We start from the raw sequence: 22,267 nt of genomic DNA on the forward strand, positions 1-22,267 counted from the left end.
GGCACTCAAGCTCCTTGTGAGAGCAGCCTTGACCAGTAATAATCTCTCTGCTTATCAACCTGAGGCTCCTAAGCTCTGTGCAGCCAATCTTACAGCTCCTGACCCATACAGCAGCCATGGGAGTTGAACCATAGCAAGCTTCAGTGACCCTACACGCTTTCAGCTTTATAGTTTCTTTTTTAGTGTGGCTATTCCCCACCACCACCTTAAAATAGGTGCAAATAAAATACATTGAAATGTAGGAGCATCAGAATAAAGGAATGCAGGCACGTAGAGGCCTAGAACAGATGTGTGACGGCAGGGTTCTTAGGTGACCCTTGCAGGAACTGGCTGAAGGGAGTCAAAGAGCCTGCACAGGATAAATGCCTCAAATAAGAACTCTGTGGAAAACAAGTTATTAAAGATTAAATCATTCTGCAAAAGTATACTGCAAGTGAAATTAAATTGTATAAGTAAAGTTTCTCACTTTTTTAAAAAGCTCTATTTTGGCTTTACAAATCCTTAAGTTGCTACAACATTTCTTTGTGCATGTATAATACCTTAACAGGGAAAAAAAAAAAAAAAACTAATTCATGCAGAACAAGTAGGTAGATAATGTTCTTATCTAGTCAGTAGGAATGTTTAGTACCTTTTTATAAAAACATGCTCCGAACATCCTACAGAAAGGACCAATTAACTGTAGATTTGTGCGTTTGTTCTGAGCAGTAGCATTAATAATCCGAAAACATAGCAGTATGCACAGAGCTGAATTCATATTGATAATTGCTTCAGTATAATTTATCTCAGTAGGTTCTACACAAGGAACATGGAATACTAGTAGATAATACAGTAAATTTAAAGGAATTTGCATAAAATTAATGCACCATTAAACTTAGCTATATCAATAGAAGTACTTTATGAAGGTCAGCAGCATGAAGGAATAGAATTCCTAGATACCAATCAAGTTACCGACACATGAAGAGTTGTCTGAAACAGCACTATGACAGTTTCAGAGCAAAGAGCAGCAATGGGTCACAGCGAAAGATCAGAAGTCACCCTCAGAGCTGGGTAATTCCATTAGCTTCAGAGAAATTGCATCAGGTTCCACCACAGATGCAGAGTTTCGCATCAATTCTGTGAAACAAACTGAATAAATGCACACAGTATTTACTGCTTCCTGCAGCTTGGTGCAAGTTGCCTTGTTTTCACAGGGTGAAAACAGGTCTTTACAGATCTTTTCAACTGAGAAGCATTAGAAAGATAAACGTATGTTTCTTAACCTAAAATGCAAGAAAGCACTTCCTACATTGTAGTTATTCCTCCATTTTTCCACTGTTGCATCTTTTTAAAATATGCAAACATACTGAGAAATGCTCTGTAAAGATTTTTTTTTTTTTTTTTTTTAATGGCCACACAAATGGCTATCACACTGTTGTGCTAAATCACTTAACACTTGCATACCGGTAGCATTTTTGGTTCACTAGCATTTCTTGGTTTCTTCCTGCAAAACGTGATGTCATACTAACAAATATAAATAGAACAGTAAAAAGACAGCAAAACAAACTTAGAATAAAGTTTAAATTCACAGTAACTTTTATTGCAAAAGCTACCATTACAAATAAAGAACACTTTTAGAGTGATTCACAGCACAAGTAGTTTCTTCATGGCAGATTATAAAAATAGGATGACAAACATGCGAAAATTTCACTCTGATCTTTCAAAACAAAATAAAGAAGCAGAAGTGATTAAGAATAGTAGAGGATACCTAAATAAACTGAACCATGACTCATGATGATTTGCAAGCACATGTGCAGCCGTATACTTTTTATTTGCTGTATTTTTGAGGAAAGGGGAATTGTGAAAAGAGGCAAACATATCCAATTTATTACATGTAATGACTATAGAGACTAGGGGGTTTATATTAACTGAGAAGTTTAATAATAACTTTACAGGTAAGCCTTTACCTTCATGGACCATGGCAGTCTATATGCACTGTTGTTTGGTCACTAATATTGTCACTACAAATCAGAATTTCTCACTGGGGAAGAACATTCCTAACTTGTGTTTTGAAGTCCCATTAGGATCATTGAACTAGACAGCTTTTTACTTCAGAGCATTTTCTGCTAATCATAAACACTGTAAGGGTTAGATGTAATAATAAAAAAAAAAACACTGCAAAGATCAATCAACATAGTTATTTTTGAAGCTACACATCGTGTTCAAACAGAACATTTTGATTCGCATTATCACATATAAATGAGGCCAGGTACAGAGTGGATAATCATTAAAAACAAGAAATTGGGTGAAAGCTTCTGAGCACAGCCTGGAAGTTTATTTAATAGGCAGCACGAAAATGTCAAAACAAATGAAAGTGAAACATTTAAACAACACTATCCTTTTTGATAAGGTGCGATGGCAGCTCACTAGGATACAGAATCACAGTGCTGGAACATCAGCAATTGTGAAGAAATTACTGGCATGCTGTGTTTGGTTTACTGTCTCCCACCTTGCATTTTACAAACTGTATCAAAGCACATACTATAACAGCTCCAATTTCTTTCACAGCAGCTACACCATGTGAGAAAAATTGACAGATTAAATAGAATGTAACTGCCAAAGCAACTGTGAACTATAGCTGCCCAAGAGAAGAAATTTCTGTTCCTCAGAATATCATGTTAAGCACCACTTTTGTGATCAAATGCAACAAGAGTCCATTGTATTATAATGCTCCTGGAGTGGGGATGTGGGAAGTCAACTTTTTCTTCATCCCCTTCACGGGGGCAAAACATTACTGCAGCTCATGTAAGCTCTGGTCTACTACACAACAGCCTCTTCAGATAGTAAGTATCCCATACAAAAAGAAATATATGCATTGAATTTTTGTCCACATTCAGTCTTATTCTGATGGATTCTCAAAGCTCTCCTACTTCAAGTAGGAAGAAATAAAATCTGATCCTAATAGAAATTGATGATGCTATGTAAAATGAACCCCCCACACTGTTTCACTAAGAGACAAGTGCTAATCTAGTTAAAACACTGCAAGTTCACTACTTTATCACCACTGACATGCACATGCCTAAGTGCCAGTGACATATGCAAACATCTGTTATTTATCTTGCTCTGCATTCATTAAACAAACAAAAAAATGGTATCTCAAACATTTTAAACTCAGTCTTTCTTCTCAAAGTATTACAAGCTCAGGAGAATGAACTATTTCAGCTCTGAAGGCCTGATATGATGTTAGCCTTACTGGACAGATAAGACATGGAAAGACTAGAAAAAAAGGTTCATTACAATATTGTTCATTATTTCAACAAGTATCACATACTTCACATCAGAGCACTGCCTGGCAGGATCACTTCACTGTGTTCTACTAAAACATTAGAAACGTTTTTAATAGCTGATAAATTAGCCAATATTAGCCACAGGGATAAAACTTGCAGTAATCAATTTCCAGGCAATGTACATCTATGTATTCCTGTTAACTGCCTAGGCCCTACTTAAAAAAAAAGGCAGCAAGTAAAATAGTTAATACAGCTTCAAGTGGTCTTTTGGGAGCTCCAGAATGCAGGCATGAGAAAGAGCTTTAATGTTGTTCACCAAGTCAAGGGACCAGCACAGCTCCTGCAGGTAAGCTCGGACGACCGTCAGAGCCATTTCACCAGCTCAGCTAACAAGAACAACTATTCCTTGGCATATCAATCTATAAACAAAGAACAGGGTATTTCAATGAACCATCTGCACAAAAAGAGCACGGGGGGGGGGGGGGGGAACACCATCCACAACCTTCAAACTAACCCCCATCTTAGTGATTCCTGGATTTTCAGAAGGACTATGATCTTTATCCAGCAAAACAGAACAGAGCAGATTCAATCTATAGCAGCACAAGCGGAAATAGATGGTTCAAATCCTTTGGCTGTTTGGCATTCGGTTGACTAAGTGGACTGTGGTAGGAGTGAAACCACTTAACTCACCCATGCTAACAACTAGCCTCCTTCAGCTCCCTGCATAGTTAATTGAGAAAAGGGAGAACTTCCAGAACACAAATCAGCTTACATACCCTTCTCCACCAAGAATGGCACAAATCAAAAACCGACTATGCACTTAATTTAAACATATCAACTAGGAATCTGAACTAAACTTGAAGTAATTTCTATTCAGTCAGTCTATGACCAGCTTCCACATTAACATATTAACCGTGCACTATATACTACAAAAAATATCAGCTGAAGCATCTGTTCCACCTGGCTCAGGCCCTTCTTAGTTTTAGGCCTCATTTAAAAAAAAATGAGCAATTTTTCAGTTTTATGATGCAGCCACACTGTGTATGCAAAGCCTTCAGAGCAGATGTGCGTTCTGCACTGCTGCATGGGCTGTGCATACACACGGCACGTGAACTTCACACTGAAATTTAAACTTAACCCAACAATTCACTCTCAATAGTTTTGCTAGGATTTTTCAAATACATATATATATTTATAAAGAGTTTTCTTCATTATAAAATGAGTCAATTGACTAGGTTATTAAACAAAATAGCATTAGAAGATTATGTTAAAAATTCACTGTAACTAGTATGATTTTAAAATTTTAATTCTGTACTACAACATAGCAAACTAACCATTACAAACTGAGTATTAGAACATTAGGAATCTGATTTTAAATGACAAGAGCACTTCAGCTCCAAACAGACAATTCATTATTAACAAAATCTTCTGTAGCCATGTCTTCAAGCAGCTTATAAACTCCTTCAAGCTGCACCAGCTAGGAGGGAGAGAGGGAGAGAGGGAGAGAGGGAGAGAGGGAGAGAGGGAGAGAGGGAGAGAGGGAGAGAGGGAGAGAGGGAGAGAGGGAGAGAGGGAGAGAGGGAGAGAGGGAGAGAGGGAGAGAGGGAGAGAGGGAGAGAGGGAGAGAGGGAGAGAGGGAGAGAGGGAGAGAGGGAGAGAGGGAGAGAGGGAGAGAGGGAGAGAGGGAGAGAGGGAGAGAGGGAGAGAGGGAGAGAGGGAGAGAGGGAGAGAGGGAGAGAGGGAGAGAGGGAGAGAGGGAGAGAGGGAGAGAGGGAGAGAGGGAGAGAGGGAGAGAGGGAGAGAGGGAGAGAGGGAGAGAGGGAGAGAGGGAGAGAGGGAGAGAGGGAGAGAGGGAGAGAGGGAGAGAGGGAGAGAGGGAGAGAGGGAGAGAGGGAGAGAGGGAGAGAGGGAGAGAGGGAGAGAGGGAGAGAGGGAGAGAGGGAGAGAGGGAGAGAGGGAGAGAGGGAGAGAGGGAGAGAGGGAGAGAGGGAGAGAGGGAGAGAGGGAGAGAGGGAGAGAGGGAGAGAGGGAGAGAGGGAGAGAGGGAGAGAGGGAGAGAGGGAGAGAGGGAGAGAGGGAGAGAGGGAGAGAGGGAGAGAGGGAGAGAGGGAGAGAGGGAGAGAGGGAGAGAGGGAGAGAGGAAGTAAAGTGGATGAAAGCTACTAGAAATTCCTTGCTTTTGTCAATTCCAATCTTTGAACAGAATGCTCTTCTTGTTTTTGTTCTTAGAATTCAGTATGTTTCCCCACCCTGAATTACTGCCATGTCACTATTTTCACTCCATTTACAGCCTCTGTACCTCTCTCTCCTATAAATCCTTATGCCCCCTTATGCCAAATCCTTGGCCACCTGCAACAGTCAGAGTAACATAGATTCTCACAAGCCAAATGCTGGAAAAACTTCCACGGTCTGACTATTGTTTTAAAAAAAATCTTTGGAAAACTAATTGTTATATAGCATCTTTATAGGTATTACAAGCTCAAGCTAATATCACTTGTTATCACAATAGAAATGATTTATGAAGAGTAAGGGGTTTGAATGTACCTGTGTAAACATTAAATCATGTAAAGTCCAGTGTAAAGCATTTGAACTGCATGTGTAGCAGTCAATTAGTAGTTTCTGAAAGCCCTATTAAGCAAATGCTGGAATCCCTATTTGTCAGTGTTTCTAGCAGCTTTCAGCTACAGTGCTAACAGACAGATGAAATGAAGGATGAACCAGCTTGCACAGGGCCAGGCTTAAGAACAGCAGCACTATTAATCCCGTGGCTCAAACCTTCTATGGATTTAAGCACTAACATAAGAGCTGCACACCTGTGCTGGTTTTGGTACAAGCTTTCTGATTCTAAACAGAATTACAGAATGAGGAGAAAGAAAGGAGATAGGATAAATGATTGTTACAAAAAACATCATGAAAGCAATTATTTCTAACCAGAGTCTTTCAGATTAGTCCAAAATATTTTTGTTTTCAAGTATTGTAAACAGCTGGCAGGAGCTGAAATATTTAGATATTCTATGAACACAATTCATCTGGAGAGTAGGATAATATACAGTGGACTTCTCTGCCTAAATATGCCGTGATTTCTGCCTTCACTGAAGAGAAACAGGCACACTGTTGAATTCCTCCCAATAGTCTATCTTCCATTAGTAAGCAGTCTAGGCAAGCAGCCCATTTTATAGAAGGGAAATTATTTAGGATAACAGTTATCAATTATGATAAACAATGATCCAAGGATACAAAGCAACAGCTCATGAAATACCATCGCAGATTATCAAAATCAAAATGCTTCCACTTCAGAGGTTTTGATCTTCAAGTTGAAATTATATATTTTCATAAGTCTGTTATATCTTGTATTGAAAATATAATAGTATTGAAGGCAGGTCTGCTAGAGAATGTAAAGAATTGCTCAATTCTGAGTGGCTTTCAGACATGCAAGGCAGCTGTTGTGATTTCTCCTAGAATTTTAAGTTTGAGGAATAATCCCTGGCTTTACAGTCAAATGCATCTCCTACATTGAAACAGCCTAGCAATAAAACTTCGCAGAATCTTTTCTGATTGAAACAAAAGTAGACTTCCACAAACCATTGGGAAGCAAAAAGCACTTATAGGTATGAATGATCATTTCTTGCAGCAGTTTACCATGTCGGAATTGGAAACCGATATTTGCTTGAGAGTTATCAAAAAGACTATTTAAAAATCTCCAGATCAATCTCATTTCAAGACTGGCATATATAAGCATATAAAGCAAACTGCATTTACATCAGCTCTGCCTTTTATTTTCTCTTTGAATAAGTACTGGAATATTTAAATGCTCTGAAAATAGCTCTGAATGCTCTGCTGTTCAGCAGAGAAGTGACATCACTGGACATTAATACCAATGTTGGGGAAAAAAAAAAAAGAATAAATTGTCAGGTAGGTCTTGCCAGTCATTACTCCAAAAAATAAAATGATAAAAAATGATAATATGACAAGAAAAAGCAGTAGGTGCTTGGTTTCTGGGGTAATGCTGTAAGCAAGTGGTCAGTGCTGGCTCTATCTTTGAGCTAAATGTCCACATTAAAAAAAAAAAAAGATTTAAATAGTAGAAGCCATTACTCACAGCAATACTAAATGATGGATATTTTACATTATGCCAGAAACGAAGGTTATTTCTTTGCTAACCTAGTCTGCTGAGAAGCATAAGAGCTTAAAGATACGCTTACATCTACAATACTTGCAAGAAGAAACAAAACACCAAAGAGGTTCATGTGTGCCCACCAGAAACCAACAAATACCATGAACATGTCTCTCCCCCGTCAACCTCCTCTTTATTGACAAATGTTTCAGAAAGAAGATGTATGCCACACCAGTATTATTTTCCTACCAATCCTTATTGGTTATGTCTTTGGAAACTAATCCATGTTCTTATACCAAATGAAACAGTCTGACCGTCTCCATTAACCACAAATCAAATCAAAACACTGAAATCTTCCAGCAGAAGAGAAGCCAGAATTGGAGGAATCTGATCACAACAAAAACATTCAATATTAACCTGTAGTTGACATGCCTACCAGAAAACAGGCTGTGCAGCGCTTTGACAGTCATTTTTCCAGCTGGATGCTGTAATGTCTCCAGGTCAGTCACAGCCCTAAGATGAAGCAAGAAGTTAGTTTCTTCTGCTTATTTCTTTAACTTTTGTCACTTGAGACTCATTAAGGAAGTTCAACATGCTTATTACCATCTAAGCATAGTACAAATAGGCAGAAACGTTATTTGACAATTCATTACAAATTGTCTGAAAGTAATACCTTTTCTTTTTACCTTCTCATATCCATGCATAAATAACAAGACTTCTGCCTCTACTAATGTGAGGGTGATTCTTGAAATTTGTAAGATTCCAAGTGTGACAGACACCTATATAATATCAAACTACTTAATTTTTTAAAAAAACTATGTACAAGGGACACTGATTATATTCAAGCCTCCTATTAGACTCATTTGAAAGATTTCTAGAGCAATACCCTACAATTCACATCAGGAGCAGTGGCAACACATCAACCAGCATCCCAGTCCATAGCAACCCGAGCCCTCCTTTGCAGCTCTCATTCAAACATAAGCCAGAATTGGCTCAGCTTGGCTTCAGTTTGACACGTTACTGGCCCAAGGTAATGTGGCTATCGGCCAGGGACCATACCAGCTGAGTTATTTCACAACTGAAGCAAACACAGACAAGCTGCTGCTGAAACAATAACTAAGATTCACTGGCAAAAAGACAACTTTTTGTGTAATAACCATAAAACATTCTTACACATGCATTTCCGGCAGCAGTTACTTTATATTTGTCTGTCCTAAAGAAGTGGGGAATATTCATTAGGAAATGTTGGCCAGTACTGAGATCTCTGAATGCCTTTAAGTGAGCTCTTCATTCAAAATTTTTGAACTCTAAATTAAAAAACCCCTCTCAAACGGTGTTGTACAGATTTTGATGCACTATATGTCAAGATGTCACACAACACATCATTCTACTGGTCAGATCATAACATGTCTGTCTTTTCTGCTTCATTATTTTTCCTAATTTTGCTCAGGCCATCCATGCAAGATGTAAGTTGTGCTGCAATCTGCAGCAGTAAGAAGTGATTTCCATCCTTTGTCCCATCTTCCATATCAATTAAATAGCAGATAGCTAAGAAACTACTTCATACAAGTTAAGCTATATCTAATGTTCTCAAACTTTAAAAAACAAGGTGCAGCCTTATGACACTTTCCTTTTCACTGTGGATGGGAGCTGCCCCCCTTCACTGACATTTTCATTAGGCACAGATACATTTATAAATGGAGAATGATCTCAGTGCGTCTGAGTAGCCTGAGATCCTCTAACGAGAATGCTCCATAAACTGTTCTACTCTAAGCTGATAGAAAGAAAGAAAAATGTTGTGGCCTTTCCTCAATTACCCACAACTCAACTCCTGAGAGACAAAGTTTAAAAAAATAAATAAATAAATTAAAAAAAAAAAAAAAAAAAAAAAAAAACAGGCATTTCATCCTGAAACTTGACTCTCCCACCCTTCTGCTCACTTAATAGTCTTCATTGTGACTTATAGAGAATAATGAAATACTCTGAAATCACCAGAGGTGTCCTGGCTTATACTAGAGCTGCCGCTCCTTGTTGTACACCTAACTCACTACAAAGACAGGTCTTCTGGCTTAGAGTCCAGTTCATTTTTATAGCTTCCTGGCAATAATTGATCTTACATTATTAATCACTTAAAGAGCAGGGAAGTATTTTCACTCTCCAGGTTTTGGGCCTCACATCATGAATTCACTTGAACGTTCAGTTTCAGCTTTACACCTTTGAGGCAGATACTTGAAGTTAATCTGGTGCTTCAGCACTACTCTGAATCTAATGCTCCCTTGAGCTTTCACATGTAACTGTAAAAAGAGCAACAGAAATTTTCCTAAACTAAATCTGAACTGTTGTTGTTGAAGAGCACATTTATAGCTTGCAGCTAAATTTCTGCTCTCTGCTACATATTGCTTTTCAACTTTATTTGCCTAATAGGAAGTTTTTCCTTATGTAGCTAGTCCCAAAGAATGATTATGTGACTAAGATACTGATTTAACTAGTTCTGGATTTCTAAGTCTTCACTGTGAAAGATGTTTTTATCCAATCTCTGGTTTGAAGTTAAAGTTGGTGGAACAAGCAGCTTTCTGGTATTGAAAACACTGTACTTCATTAATTGAGAAAAAAAATGTGTTCACTGGAAACTGTTCTATAAAATCCAGCTCTTCCTTTTTTATATACACACACATACCCTTAAATAAGGAAGTAGACATCATAAACAGCTGAAAGATATTTAAATAAATACTACAAACTCAGTGCTGCATGCTAGGCATAAGAAAGGATCATAAACATGAGAGGATGAACTTTTATCAATGTATATTTAAAAACCAGTGAGCAAACCGAGTAACTTCACCTAGAAAAGAGGTTTTGGGGTATCAACTGCAAATCATGCAAGTTATGTACTCTAGTTCGCAAAGGTAGGGAGAAGCACTTGTTTTGAAGAAACTCACCTGATGGAATTAGATTTCTTTCATGTTCTAGGAAAACAATCTGGGGTTATGATTGTAGCAACTGAAAGAACAGAATGAAGATTTTTGTGTAAGCTTAGAAAAGGCATTTTACCAGATGCTTGTGAAATCAGGATGGTAAGAATTTCCATATCCTTCAAACTCTCCACCTAACAGTACTCAAATGTATTTTGTACCATCCCCTAAATAGCCTACCTTCTGTTGCTGTGGTTATGACTACTGCTCAAGGCAGATAATCAAATTTCTGTAGAATCAAAAAGAATAAAACATAGGTGAAGCTGTTAAAAAACAGCCATCCACCCAAAGGTCAGGGCCTCTGGCAATGAAAGAAAAAATTACTCCCCTAGTCTTCAAACAGATTTATTCTTGATATGAAGCAGGACCATTTACAGTTAAGTAAAATTTTAAAAGTGGTAGTAAAGCACATTATAAGCTTTCCTAATTCAATTTTCTCTGGCATTTATTATGGTTAATAAAAATACCTAAATAACAACTAGATTTATAAAAATGGATTTATAGTTTTATAAATAAAAATGTATTTATAGCTTAAGAAATGCATAAACTGGATTATTCACAAGAACAGTTTATGGAAAGCCCAATATTCTAAATTGATAGAGATTTTGGTTTTGTTCCTTGTCAGAGGTAATTAGCATTTGTTTACAAAGTTTTTATTTTATAGTAGCAAGCACTGTAAAAATGCGATTGTTTACATTAACTATTTTGAGAATTCATATTCAACTTCTCAGGTTCTACCCTATTTTTTAACTACAAATTTCTCACTTAGCAAGACAAATCAAAGCACCTCAAAATATCTTCTCTGTAGACCTACTGTTTCAGGAACACAGCCCCAGAATAAAATAAAATTAAGAACAAATCATATTATTAACCTGCAAGCTATATCTTAATTTGAAGAGAGTAATGAACCCATCTTGTTTTTAGGACATATGACAAGATAGAGACAAATCACAGACATCAGGACTGATCCAAATATAGGACTTCTAAAACAAATTGAAATCTCTCCTTTACTAATTTACTTCTAAATAATCTACTTCACTATTTCCCATCCTTATCTGCCTGTTCATACAAATACATATACACTACTTAGAGCAACCAGAATGGCAAGCAGAACTTTCATATTAGTATTTCACAATGACCTTAAAGCATAAAAATGTAAAAATCAAAAACGAGCGGGGGAGGTACTTGCTTTAGCCAGCAAGTCAGTTTGTTAATTTACTGGTTTCTTTGGAGAATCAGTGAAATTCCTTAGCCCTTTTAAAATAAATCTGTATTCAGTTTACAAGTGCACTCAATGCCAGAGATCCACCACCTTGCATGGATAATAAAATACTCTTCTGAATACTAAATAATACCAACTCAAGATCCAGGAGACTATAGATGCATTCAGAGTGCCTCATCCCTGGATCCACAAGAGAACACACAGAGGAACACTGCTGTCATCTCCCGTGGAAGAAGGCACTAAGTTAAGGGGCTTCTACGCCAGCATTTTAGCTCAGACCACAGATGCACTTGCAAAGTGCATCTCCCAGTTGTCCGCTCTTATTGCATAAGAAGTATTACAGAGCAATCTCTGAGCCTATGAACTGAAAAATAAAAGCTAGACATCATACTACTAATGCACATATATAAACATGCTCGTTGATATGCCAGTTAAAATTTAACGTGAAGGGAAAAATCAGAAACTCTGTTGCAGAGGTCTCAAGCCTCCTGAATAGCCTCTTTATTTCAAAACCTTTATGGATGAGAGACAGACCAATCCCACACGGTAAAAGGATAGTATATTTTAATGAATATGGCTTACCTGGAAGAGGATGGCAGAAACTAAAATGCAACGTGAAGATTTGCCTTACCTAGCGTGGTGACAAACATTTGCTTAATGTGGGAAAGGGTCTTTGAATTTAAGTTACTTTAAAGAGAAACATTTTAAAACTGCTGGAACAAAACCAGAACTATTTACAGCACTGAAAAAGAAATCTGCTTCTGGACTACAATAAACCATTTTCAGCAAACTATTTAGGGTTCCTTGGGCAAGAAGCACAAAGATTAACCAGCTCTTGGCTTGTTATGTTGTATCGAGTCCAGTAAATTATTTTAGACAGTCCAGCGTTCAGGCTATCGCTATAACAGTTAGATAATTTCAGTTTGTTAAGAGTTGATAAAGAGAAATAAATAGACCACATTCTGCAATATTCAGACAAAATGCTGCAGTGCAATTCAATACACAACAAGAATATAGAAAAGAGAAAATATTAAAAAAAAATCTACATACTGAGTACAGTATATGCAATCAGTTCAACGTTCTCCAAGGGGAAAAAATAGCGTGTGTTAAGCAGTTCTGTTCTCACTACCTGGTGAGTTTGGACAGTTTAACCGTGTCTCGCCAACCCCCATCCGCCACCTGCCCTAAAACTCACAGACCTTTGTGGTCTCTGCCACATACTCTCCCAACAAAGTGCTGCCAAACATGCCGACTTGGCTCTTTCCTTCTCTCCAGCCTGAGCATTAAGTTCATCTTTTACATTTCTATGTTCAGATATTTGTCTTATCCTAACAGAGTCAGAACTTCCTCCAAATAAACTTTAATGTTCTTTAATAACATCCATGCTAAAGATCATGATCGGGAATAGTCTATTTTAACAAGTACTTGAACATTAGCATAACCAAAGCTTTTATATGTAATTAGTGCTCTAAGCTGAATTGTGGTACAACACCATTTATATCCAAAATTATTTCTAATGAACATTTGGATATAGACTAGAGGACTACAGGTTTTAAAGATTAATATTTTATTTTAAAACCATCTAAAATGCATTTCTGTAACTAATAAAAACAAAAATTAAAGTAATTGCTAAGATAATTGCCTAAAATGATTATTTCATAACTTATAAAGCACTGAACAAAGTTTCTTGCTGCTTAGTGCAAAATTCTAGAATTTATGAATAGAATTAGATTTACTTTCAGCAGAGAACAGACAACTGATGCATATATACAAATAACATAGAACATGTCTTACTTACAGGTGTATGCTCAGCTTTTTAAGCCCTGAAAAAGACAAACATTTCCAAAGCACTTACCCTTTCTAAACGGTATTTAGTATTATGTAAAAGCGCAGAGTTTCCCAGAAAGCTTTTATATACAGGTCTTTTCTATTACAAATGCTTCCCAAGTCCTCACAAATACAGTAAGCTACAAAATTCTTGGTAATATAATTCTTGTTCCAGGAGCTGGCATATTAAAAATCAACACTTCTGTATTTCAGACATATAAGAACAGTGGTTAAAGACCTACAACTATTTTTCTTCCTTCAAATACCTCACATTCCCTTTAAAACCTATCAGTGAATTACACTCCGTGCTCAGAGACATTAGCAAAGTAATATTTCAGTCCTTAAACACTAGCCAAGTTTTTGCAGACATTGTGTCCTCTAAAGTCAAAACAAAACATACAGTGGCTAAAAATGTCTAATTTTAACATTAAAAACAAACTAAATGGTAACACTAAGTGAGTTAGAAACTGCCTATTTCAGCAAAGAATCTTGTCTGTTAACACAGCCCAAAGTTATCAGTCAAGGGCAATATTCTCAGTTCTGTGCAGCCTGGCACCTTCCCAATAGATAAAATACTTCAGATACACTAATTTTTAAATTAAGCAAGAAGTTGCAGTTAGGATTTTCCAATATTTAAAAATTATCAAATATTTTTTCCAGAGGATTTAAATAGCATTTAATCAATATTTAATTACTTTTTCTTAATTCGTAAGATCTCTAGAGGATTAAATAAATATTGAAAAAATATTAGAACTTGGCTTCCCATAAAACAAAGTATTAATGTAACTTTTGAACAGACTTAAAAAAAAAGATTAATCTAATGACAGAAAATGATTTAAAAGATCATAAAAAGAACATTGAAAACAGAACAGATTTGCAATTGCTTTACACTATCAATTACAAAAAGATGCAAAAACATATTTGTTTTCCATAATTCACACCTTTATTGCTTTAAAGTAACACCTCATAATTTGTCATCCTATTTCGTACCTAAACAAAGGCATATGGTATAAACCCCACTGCCTTTTCATCAGCTTTGTTGGGGGCCTGGAACAGTCTCAAAGTGACTTGTTTTCAGCAAATCTAAGCAATTTGAACTAAAATATCATTGCTAGATGAAGATTTAACCAAATGGCACAAATGTCAAACTGTCAGAAAAAAAGAAAAAGAAACCAGATACATAAACTTGTATTTTTTGCAAATACGTAAGCACCAAGATATGAGTGCTTCTATATCCTTATAGAGCCAAAAACACATCTACATTTGAAGTTGTTTGATTTTGTATATTCTATCATCATCTTTATTACATGTTTTTGCTCAAGGATGATGTTTATCCATTACTCTGCCTGTATTCAACTTATACAACCTTTTCTTTGGAGAAAACCTGTTAACAACTGATTAGTAGCAGCATCTTTTGCTATCTGACCTCAGTATTTACAGGTCTTTATTTGCTGACCTTTCATATCATAGTCCCATTCTCCAATGAATTTGTGTCAAGCTAATTAAGGTCTGCCACTGTTTGCAAACCAGTTATAATAAAAACAAGGCTTATCACAAATTCTACCACTCTTAAGCTGCACCAAGTTTCAAACTTACAGGATGATGGTCCATTCAGTTGGAATAGGAAGTGTCTGGCAACAACAACAACGAAAAAACTAAAACAAAAAAAATCAGGACTTTGCTGTCTTACTGGGGTCTGATCAGGTGAAGATGCGGTACTTTGTGATTTTCTAGTCCACTTAAAATCATGCAGCTCAACGATAAAGGAGTCATTTATCCTTCTAAATTTGACAGTAAAAATGTTCTGCAAAATTTTTTTTATCATTAAACAAACATCAAAACATACAAAAAAGCTCTGTACCATCTAAAAAACTTGCAAAATACAGTATATCATCTCAGTGTCAAGTTTTCTTTCCTAAGCAAGACTGAGATGGCAGTTGAGGTCACTTACCACTATCACATCTCTTGTCACAACAACAGCCCTTTTATTTTTAGCTTACTTATATTGTAGAGATACAGCTCCCACCCTGGGAGCATTCCCACAACATCCCACTGCCTCAAGCAAAGAGCTTCTACACAGGCAACTGGTGACTGAAAAAACTCAGTCTGCGAGGTGCAGCTTAACTACAGGCTTCATTAATCTGGACAGACGATATCTCACCGGATGAGACTACAAAGCTACATTTGGGAAAATTCTGGTATTTAAAAAAAATGACATTTCAAATACATTATGATGGCTGATAGACTCTTTCACAAGTAGAACTGTGAATAATTCACTTAAAGTTCAAGTTTGTTATATCCACTAACAGCAGTTTGCTACGAAAATGGTGACATTGTACCTTGATTCATTTGAAAGCCTATGGAAAAAAAAATGGAGACCTCCACAACACAAGCCTAACTAAAAGAAAGAGAAAAGGAGCAGTTGTGGTAGCTGGGTGAGGCACACAGATGCATCCCCACCTTCGCTGCACAAGGCATTTATTTTTTAGTAACACTTCCCCTCACTGTACTACAGAGACTTGCAGGGTCAAGACCCTAGAGGTCACTCCCAGCCTTTATCAGCCTTTCATTTTTGTTAAGAGTTGTGAACTGTACAACACCAAATTTGTAGAGTCTCTCATTTCCTACATCAGTATTTCCAATCACTAAATAGAGCTTTCCATTATCTTATTCAACCATCTGCAAAGAGCTGATTTTATGATGTTTCCTAAAATAGCTGAACCTGCAGAAAACAAAAAGGAAGCATTATGGATGCTTGTTCAGGCATGAAGACATCAGTCATACAGGTGTGTCACATCCATGTTCCTTGACAAGCTCATAAACATGAGCACAGCAAGTGCTCTTAAAACCCTATAGAGCAGCCTAGGCATGATTTAGAAAAATGTCCTCATAAAATCTCATAAAATTTCTGTTAATTTTATACCTTTTCTCTGGTGGTTCACCATTACTTTAAAAGATACATTGCTTTAGTGATGGTTATCAAAACTGTAAAGACAGACAGATTCATTTCAGAAAGGCAGTGAGAAAATCCACAGATCTGTCAAATAAAGTATTACATGTGCTCAAAACCTATTTGATGCAAGCAGAGTTGGAGAGTCCACATCCTTTTCTTGGCAGTTCCTGAGCCTTTTAATCCATGGCCAGTCCAAAAAAAAGCCAAGAAAAACCGTTCACACCTGTAACTTTTTCTGGGGGTAGTTTTCTGGGGGAATTATCAATTATGTTTAAAACAATTCCCATTTCCATGGGCTCTCTGAAAAAGCAGTAATACTTATGATTTACATGGCTTTTGTATCAGCTTTCAGAAGTAGACCTCCTTTACTACCCCAAATAAATAAAATTTCCAAACATATTCAAATAGAAGTGTGAATACCCAATTAGCTGCATGCAATTCATAGACACAGTTCGTGCATCTGGTTCAGCAGTGCTGCTGCATGCATGCAAGAAAATACTCTTAAAAAGTTAAAAAATTAACTTCCGTATCTTGATCCAAAGTCCACTGGATCCAGTGAAAATTACTTTTTTGATAGAGGGTCTAAGAACAATTTGTATTATTTTTTAGGTAAGATTATCATAGAGTAAAGATTCTGAAATGCACTCAAGTCTAAAGTACCACTTTAGACCCAGTCACAAAAGCCTCATGCATGCAAAATTCTCATTATAATCAGCAGGAGTTTGCTTTTATAATGAATATTTGAGTCAACTGATTGGAGTGCTCAACATTTGTGATGGTTTGAGCACAAGATATTCTTGACTGTATGATTTCTCAGTAATACTCCAAAATATACAGCACTGATTTCTTAGAAACAGGAAATCTTGATAGGACAGCAGGGTGGAAGTGGGTAAAGCTATATTCAGGGTAGCTTGCTTAAGTATTACTTGGCAAAGTTAAGTATTAACTGACAAGGTTCAAATTTCCCTTTAAGCCAATGATTTGGCTATTGGTAATTCTTTGAATGCAACAATCAGGCCTGAGTTCTCCCTCCTCTCATGCAAATACACTCAGGAGAAAAAGAATTTAAGCAGTTTTCAGTCCTCTAAACACAAGATAGTGAACTCTGTCATATATAAAACAGCAATAAAAGGAAGTTGCGTTAGTTTGTATTAATACTACTTCATACTGAAAGTTCTTACAGTATATGCCACAACCAACAGATCATAAATTTTTCATCTTTGATTTAAGAAAGAATTTCAACTATAAACAAATTGCAACCATGCAGTAAAAGCATATTTAACAATGCCATCTACATTCATATTTGGCCACCTAGAAATTTCTGCATAACAGCTAGTTGCCCAGAACAATCATTTTTATTACATCATTTCAATTGATTTTATTGGTTGCAAAAGTCATCAGAACTGATTATTTTAGAGGCCTGAATTTTTTGCATTCAAACAATCCAAAACTTTTCATTATGTGCACTTCATCAGTATGATTCCATAAAAGTCCATTTACTTCTATGGAGTTATAGCATGCTAAAGAACAAGGATCAGACCTCAGAGGTTCATAATGCATTTTAACACAATAAAGACCTCAATCTAGACTTGCTGGAAATATGCTGTGCTTAATATTGCCCTCAGCTGACTAGCTGCTCTAATGTTTCCAACCCTAAGATACTCTGGAACTGGTATCAAACAACCTGTTCATACAAGTCTAACATTAGTCCTCTAAGAAAATCTCCATAGGCTGCCATAAGTGATACAGGATAGTTCTCCAATTCAGTGTGGTGATAGCATATGAGATTTGTTGCTAGTAAACCAAGAGCAGCTCACTTTTTGAAGCACGTGCCTCTTGTGCATGCCCTGCTAACACCACAGCTGTTGTGTTGTGCATTCAAAGTTATGCCAACATTGAGTGTACCCACAAGTGAAAGCTAAGTTTCAGTAATAAAGCTAGATATAAGATTGATAAAATAAGAATTCATTAGAATTTGTTCAACTAACATAGAAAAAGAACTCCACACATCTGCATTAGGAGCAACAAATTTACTGAGGAGAGTCACAGTACAGCTGAGGTAGCCTGACACCGACCATCTCAAAACAGGCAGTAACAGATCTTTCAATGGTAACACGATGGAACTCATTTAGAGCTACTAGCTTACAGATAGTTCCCTCTTAATTCCATCAAACTAAGACTGTAAGATTCGTATTCTTATTTTTCTTGCCTTTGATATTATCAGTAAAACTGAAGATATTCTCGTTACACATACTGTTTCTTATTTCTTGGTTTTGTATTAAAAGTCTATTATAACAGCAATAAATAGAAGAAATTTCCTTTTCCTACCAGCATTCTTTTTCTGAGCAAATCGCAATGGCAAGATACTAGAACAATGACTACTTCAGCTTTTACAAGAAAAGAGGATCAGCAGGATACAGAGCCAAGTACTTTCCCACCTTCATTCTCCCCATTCTAGGATTTTCCAAATTCAGCTGTGACTCTCCCTCTGAAGTTTGGCTTGTTTTAATACAGAAGCTTGTTTCCCCTTCCCAGCCAGCTTCCTTCTCCCCCTTAATAAAAATCAAAGTCCTTATTTACTCTGGACTTTCACAATACACTAACTTTGCACCAAAGCCAGTGTAAAATATTCCTGCCTTCTTCCTCTCTTGCTTCCTTCTTCCTCCTCAGGCTACAACATATATCCTATTCCCCTAAGAAAGTTTGCAGGGCTGTGCTGTGCTGTCAACTGGATCACTGAAAGCAACATTTTTGTAATTTAAGTGTAGACTAATTCTCTGAATTAAAAAACACGGTAAAAATTGCTGAGGGAAGGCTGATTTAGACCAGTTCCCTGCGTATGTCAGGGCATCAAAAACTCAAGTTCTTCAGCATACGTAGAATTAAATAAAGAATCTCTGACTCCTGGGAAAATCCCATGAACAACTTCAACAACTAGTTTTATTTAGAGTGCTGCTGTATTTTCATACATACAGCCTTTACTAACAAATCTCTCCATATATAGAAGAAAACTTACACATCTCACTTGAGCCCTTAACGCAAAGGGGATGACATAGGATATAGGATGAAGTAACGATATGACAGTATATAATCAAAAGTTGAACAAATTCATCGCTTGTTCATGGATGGGTGGCCACACAGGACAATCATTTACTGCAGCATGGTCTCAACACACAGCAATGACAAACAACAATGCATGGGTTAAATATTTTCTCATTTTAAAATCATGTTCAGTTTATAAATACATTACTTCACTGGAAAATTTGTAAATTCTTCTATTTCTTCCTATTTTTTTCTGAAAAAAGTTCCCCAGTATACTACTATACTTAAACAAGCACAATGGACAATGTATTCAGCCTCCAGAAAGCTGCAATTTCTGTCTAGCAGGAAATAGGCATGAAATGTGCTATTTCTCCATACACCATAATCTTCATGGATAGTATCAAGGGAGTATATTCAACTGGTAAACCAATACCTTGGAGAACTAAGTCAGTTACCTTTCTAATTTCATTTATGCTGCTCTATACTCTTCATGGGCACAGCAAACAACTGTTCCAGTTAGTTAGGAAGGACAGAATACTGCAGTCAGTCTGATGTGCCAATCAAAAGGTAAAGATCTTAACTCTAAAATAGCTCTAACGTGATAAACTATACATAAGTAATAAAATATCTCCCAGACAGACAAGCGTTCAATAAACCCAATGCATCAAAACCACCAAAAAGTTCCTGCAGTACTGACGTTACACCACCTGTACTTTTGGACTAGTGCTACTCATTAGTCAGCTTCAGTATTGGCTGTGGTTTTTACCTTGGGTTTGACAACATGAACTCAGGGACCACTTACATTTTTACTGTGTATTGCCATGTCACCAAGCTGTTTAGATTTGCTCTGCTGGGAGGCTGTCTCATTCCAGGAATAGAAATTAATTAATCAGTATATTTTCCACCCCCGTGCCAGGAAAAACATCTCTGATTAAAACAGTGTACTAAAGTTTTTGCAATCACTGCCGACATGACTATTGATTAAATGAAAGCCTTGCAAGCACTTACTTATCTTGTAGGTGTACTTATTTCATTCCTCTCAAGCTTCTTTGTTTTAATTAAAGGTATTTTCTAAACACTCCATGATTGTTACATATTAAGAATAAATGTTGTAAATCCAAGGTATCTTTTTGAAGTATTAATGCTTCATGCGTGATATAGGTGCTTAACTCCACAATTTAGATCCTTGAAACTTTAGTGCAGTGAAGATCTAAAAATTTTGAGGTAATACTGGAGCTCCCAATACATCTAAAATTTCGCTTCCAGGCATGAACAAACACTTCACACATCACAAGGCTGAAGAGCTAGATGCCTCCATAACCAAATCCCCAAAAGACAGCAAATTCGGCAGCGTACTTTGTATCTGGCTTGGCATTCTGGATTGAACTCCTCATTCTCAGAATCCTGCCCAATACAGCTATATTTAAAGTGAACAACGGTTGTTGCTTCTCTTCAGAATTTGCAGCACGAGAACCGTATCAGCTGAGCTTTCAGAAAAATGCAATGATAGATGTTGAGGTGGTAACTCATCCAGTATTTGGGAAACACAAAGTCCTTCCATTCTGAAGGTATTAAAGTCCCTATTTCCACATTACAGAGGAATGTCCAATACTGAATTTCATTCCTTCCAGCTGCTGTGACCCAGAAGAGCTTCAGAAAATGAAAGATTTACTGAGCAGGATTCCACACATTACCTACCAGGCTATAAGATTTACTATCACGGTGGCCAAGTGGTCAGGAAGCTTTTCTAGCAACTGGAAAGCTTGTGTTTCCAGTCTATCTACATTTATATATTTTACATAATGTCTCAATGCATATAAAACAGTACATGGAGTTGAAATTAGCTCCCAGGAAGAGGTTGGAGCCTGTTTTAAAGACAGACACACACCACCTGGGGGGGGTGGAAGGAATCTTAAATAGTATCACTTCAGTATCACTTAAGTAGAAATTAGAAAAGCACTATCCTTCAGTCAAAACAATCATGGACAACATTCCACTTACTCTAGTGCACTGAAATTCTATAATATCATTTCTGTATTTCAAAGCATTTCTGGCTGAAGTTCAATCAAATTGTAAGCACTTCTCAGCTGATTTCTGCAAAGTCTGCTGCCTTTACTTCAAGATGCGATCTAGTTCACAGTATTTCTTTTCTGTTTTAGTTTCTTTCTCACCACCACAAACCACACGAAGCAGGCAAAGCAGAGGCCTTAAGAATAAAGGACTTTAAGGGACCTTAAACCACCAACTGCCTGTAACAAAGGTATTCCTGACAATGTTTGTCCACCCTGTGCTCCACCCAAAGATGAAATATCCATATGCCAAATAGTCTTCCTCTCTTGCTAAGGTTTTCCCAACATCTAATCTGAATCTGTTTTGGTGCAAATCATACCCCCTCTGCTTGAGTACCTTTTGCTCCCCCAAAAAGTGAACTCCACAAGGCTTCCCACATTTCCTAAATGAACAGAGATCTAGAAAATCACAGAATCAGTAAGGCTGGAAGGGACCTCTGGAAATCATTTAGTCCAACCCCCCTGCTCAAGCAGGGTCACCTTCAACAGTTAGACAGAATCACATCCAGATGGGTTTTGAACAGGAACTTTGACATTGCTCTGCTGGACACATTACTTTAAGCACTGTGAACTGACAGATGTGTTAAGAGTAATAGAAGTCAGTTTTTGATACATTATGTTTCATGCATCTTTGGTGCATTTCTATATGCAGGGAAACTGGGAAGGGTCCTGTGTAAATATTGCCTGTAACCAGGAACTGCTTGGGCAGACTTCAAAATCCACACTGCAGAATGCAGGGCATGTTCCCCATTATGTTATGTTTTTATGCTTTTTGGAGAAAAATATACCATGCTACTTCTCTGCTTCA

The 22,267-nt window shown here is 37.1% G+C and overlaps 1 protein-coding gene across 7 annotated transcripts in view; it reads right to left on the minus strand.

Moving 5' to 3' along the window:
* The window catches only part of LOC134145559 (contactin-4), a 368,498-nt gene that overhangs the window by 291,086 nt on the left and 55,145 nt on the right, over positions 1-22,267 (minus strand). For 3 of the 7 annotated variants that reach the window (XM_062585140.1, XM_062585138.1, XM_062585141.1), the window contains one exon: positions 7,814-7,890. The exons of 2 other annotated variants lie outside the window; for them this stretch is intronic. The gene's annotated coding sequence lies outside the window, so the exon portion shown is untranslated. Of the gene's footprint in view, positions 1-7,813; positions 7,891-10,313; positions 10,375-22,267 lie in introns of all 7 variants that reach the window. 2 more of the 7 variants (XM_062585137.1, XM_062585136.1) reach the window with 1 other exon arrangement.

The sequence above is a fragment of the Rhea pennata genome, chromosome 12, assembly GCF_028389875.1.
Source record: "Rhea pennata isolate bPtePen1 chromosome 12, bPtePen1.pri, whole genome shotgun sequence".
In the NCBI taxonomy this organism is placed as follows: domain Eukaryota; kingdom Metazoa; phylum Chordata; class Aves; order Rheiformes; family Rheidae; genus Rhea; species Rhea pennata.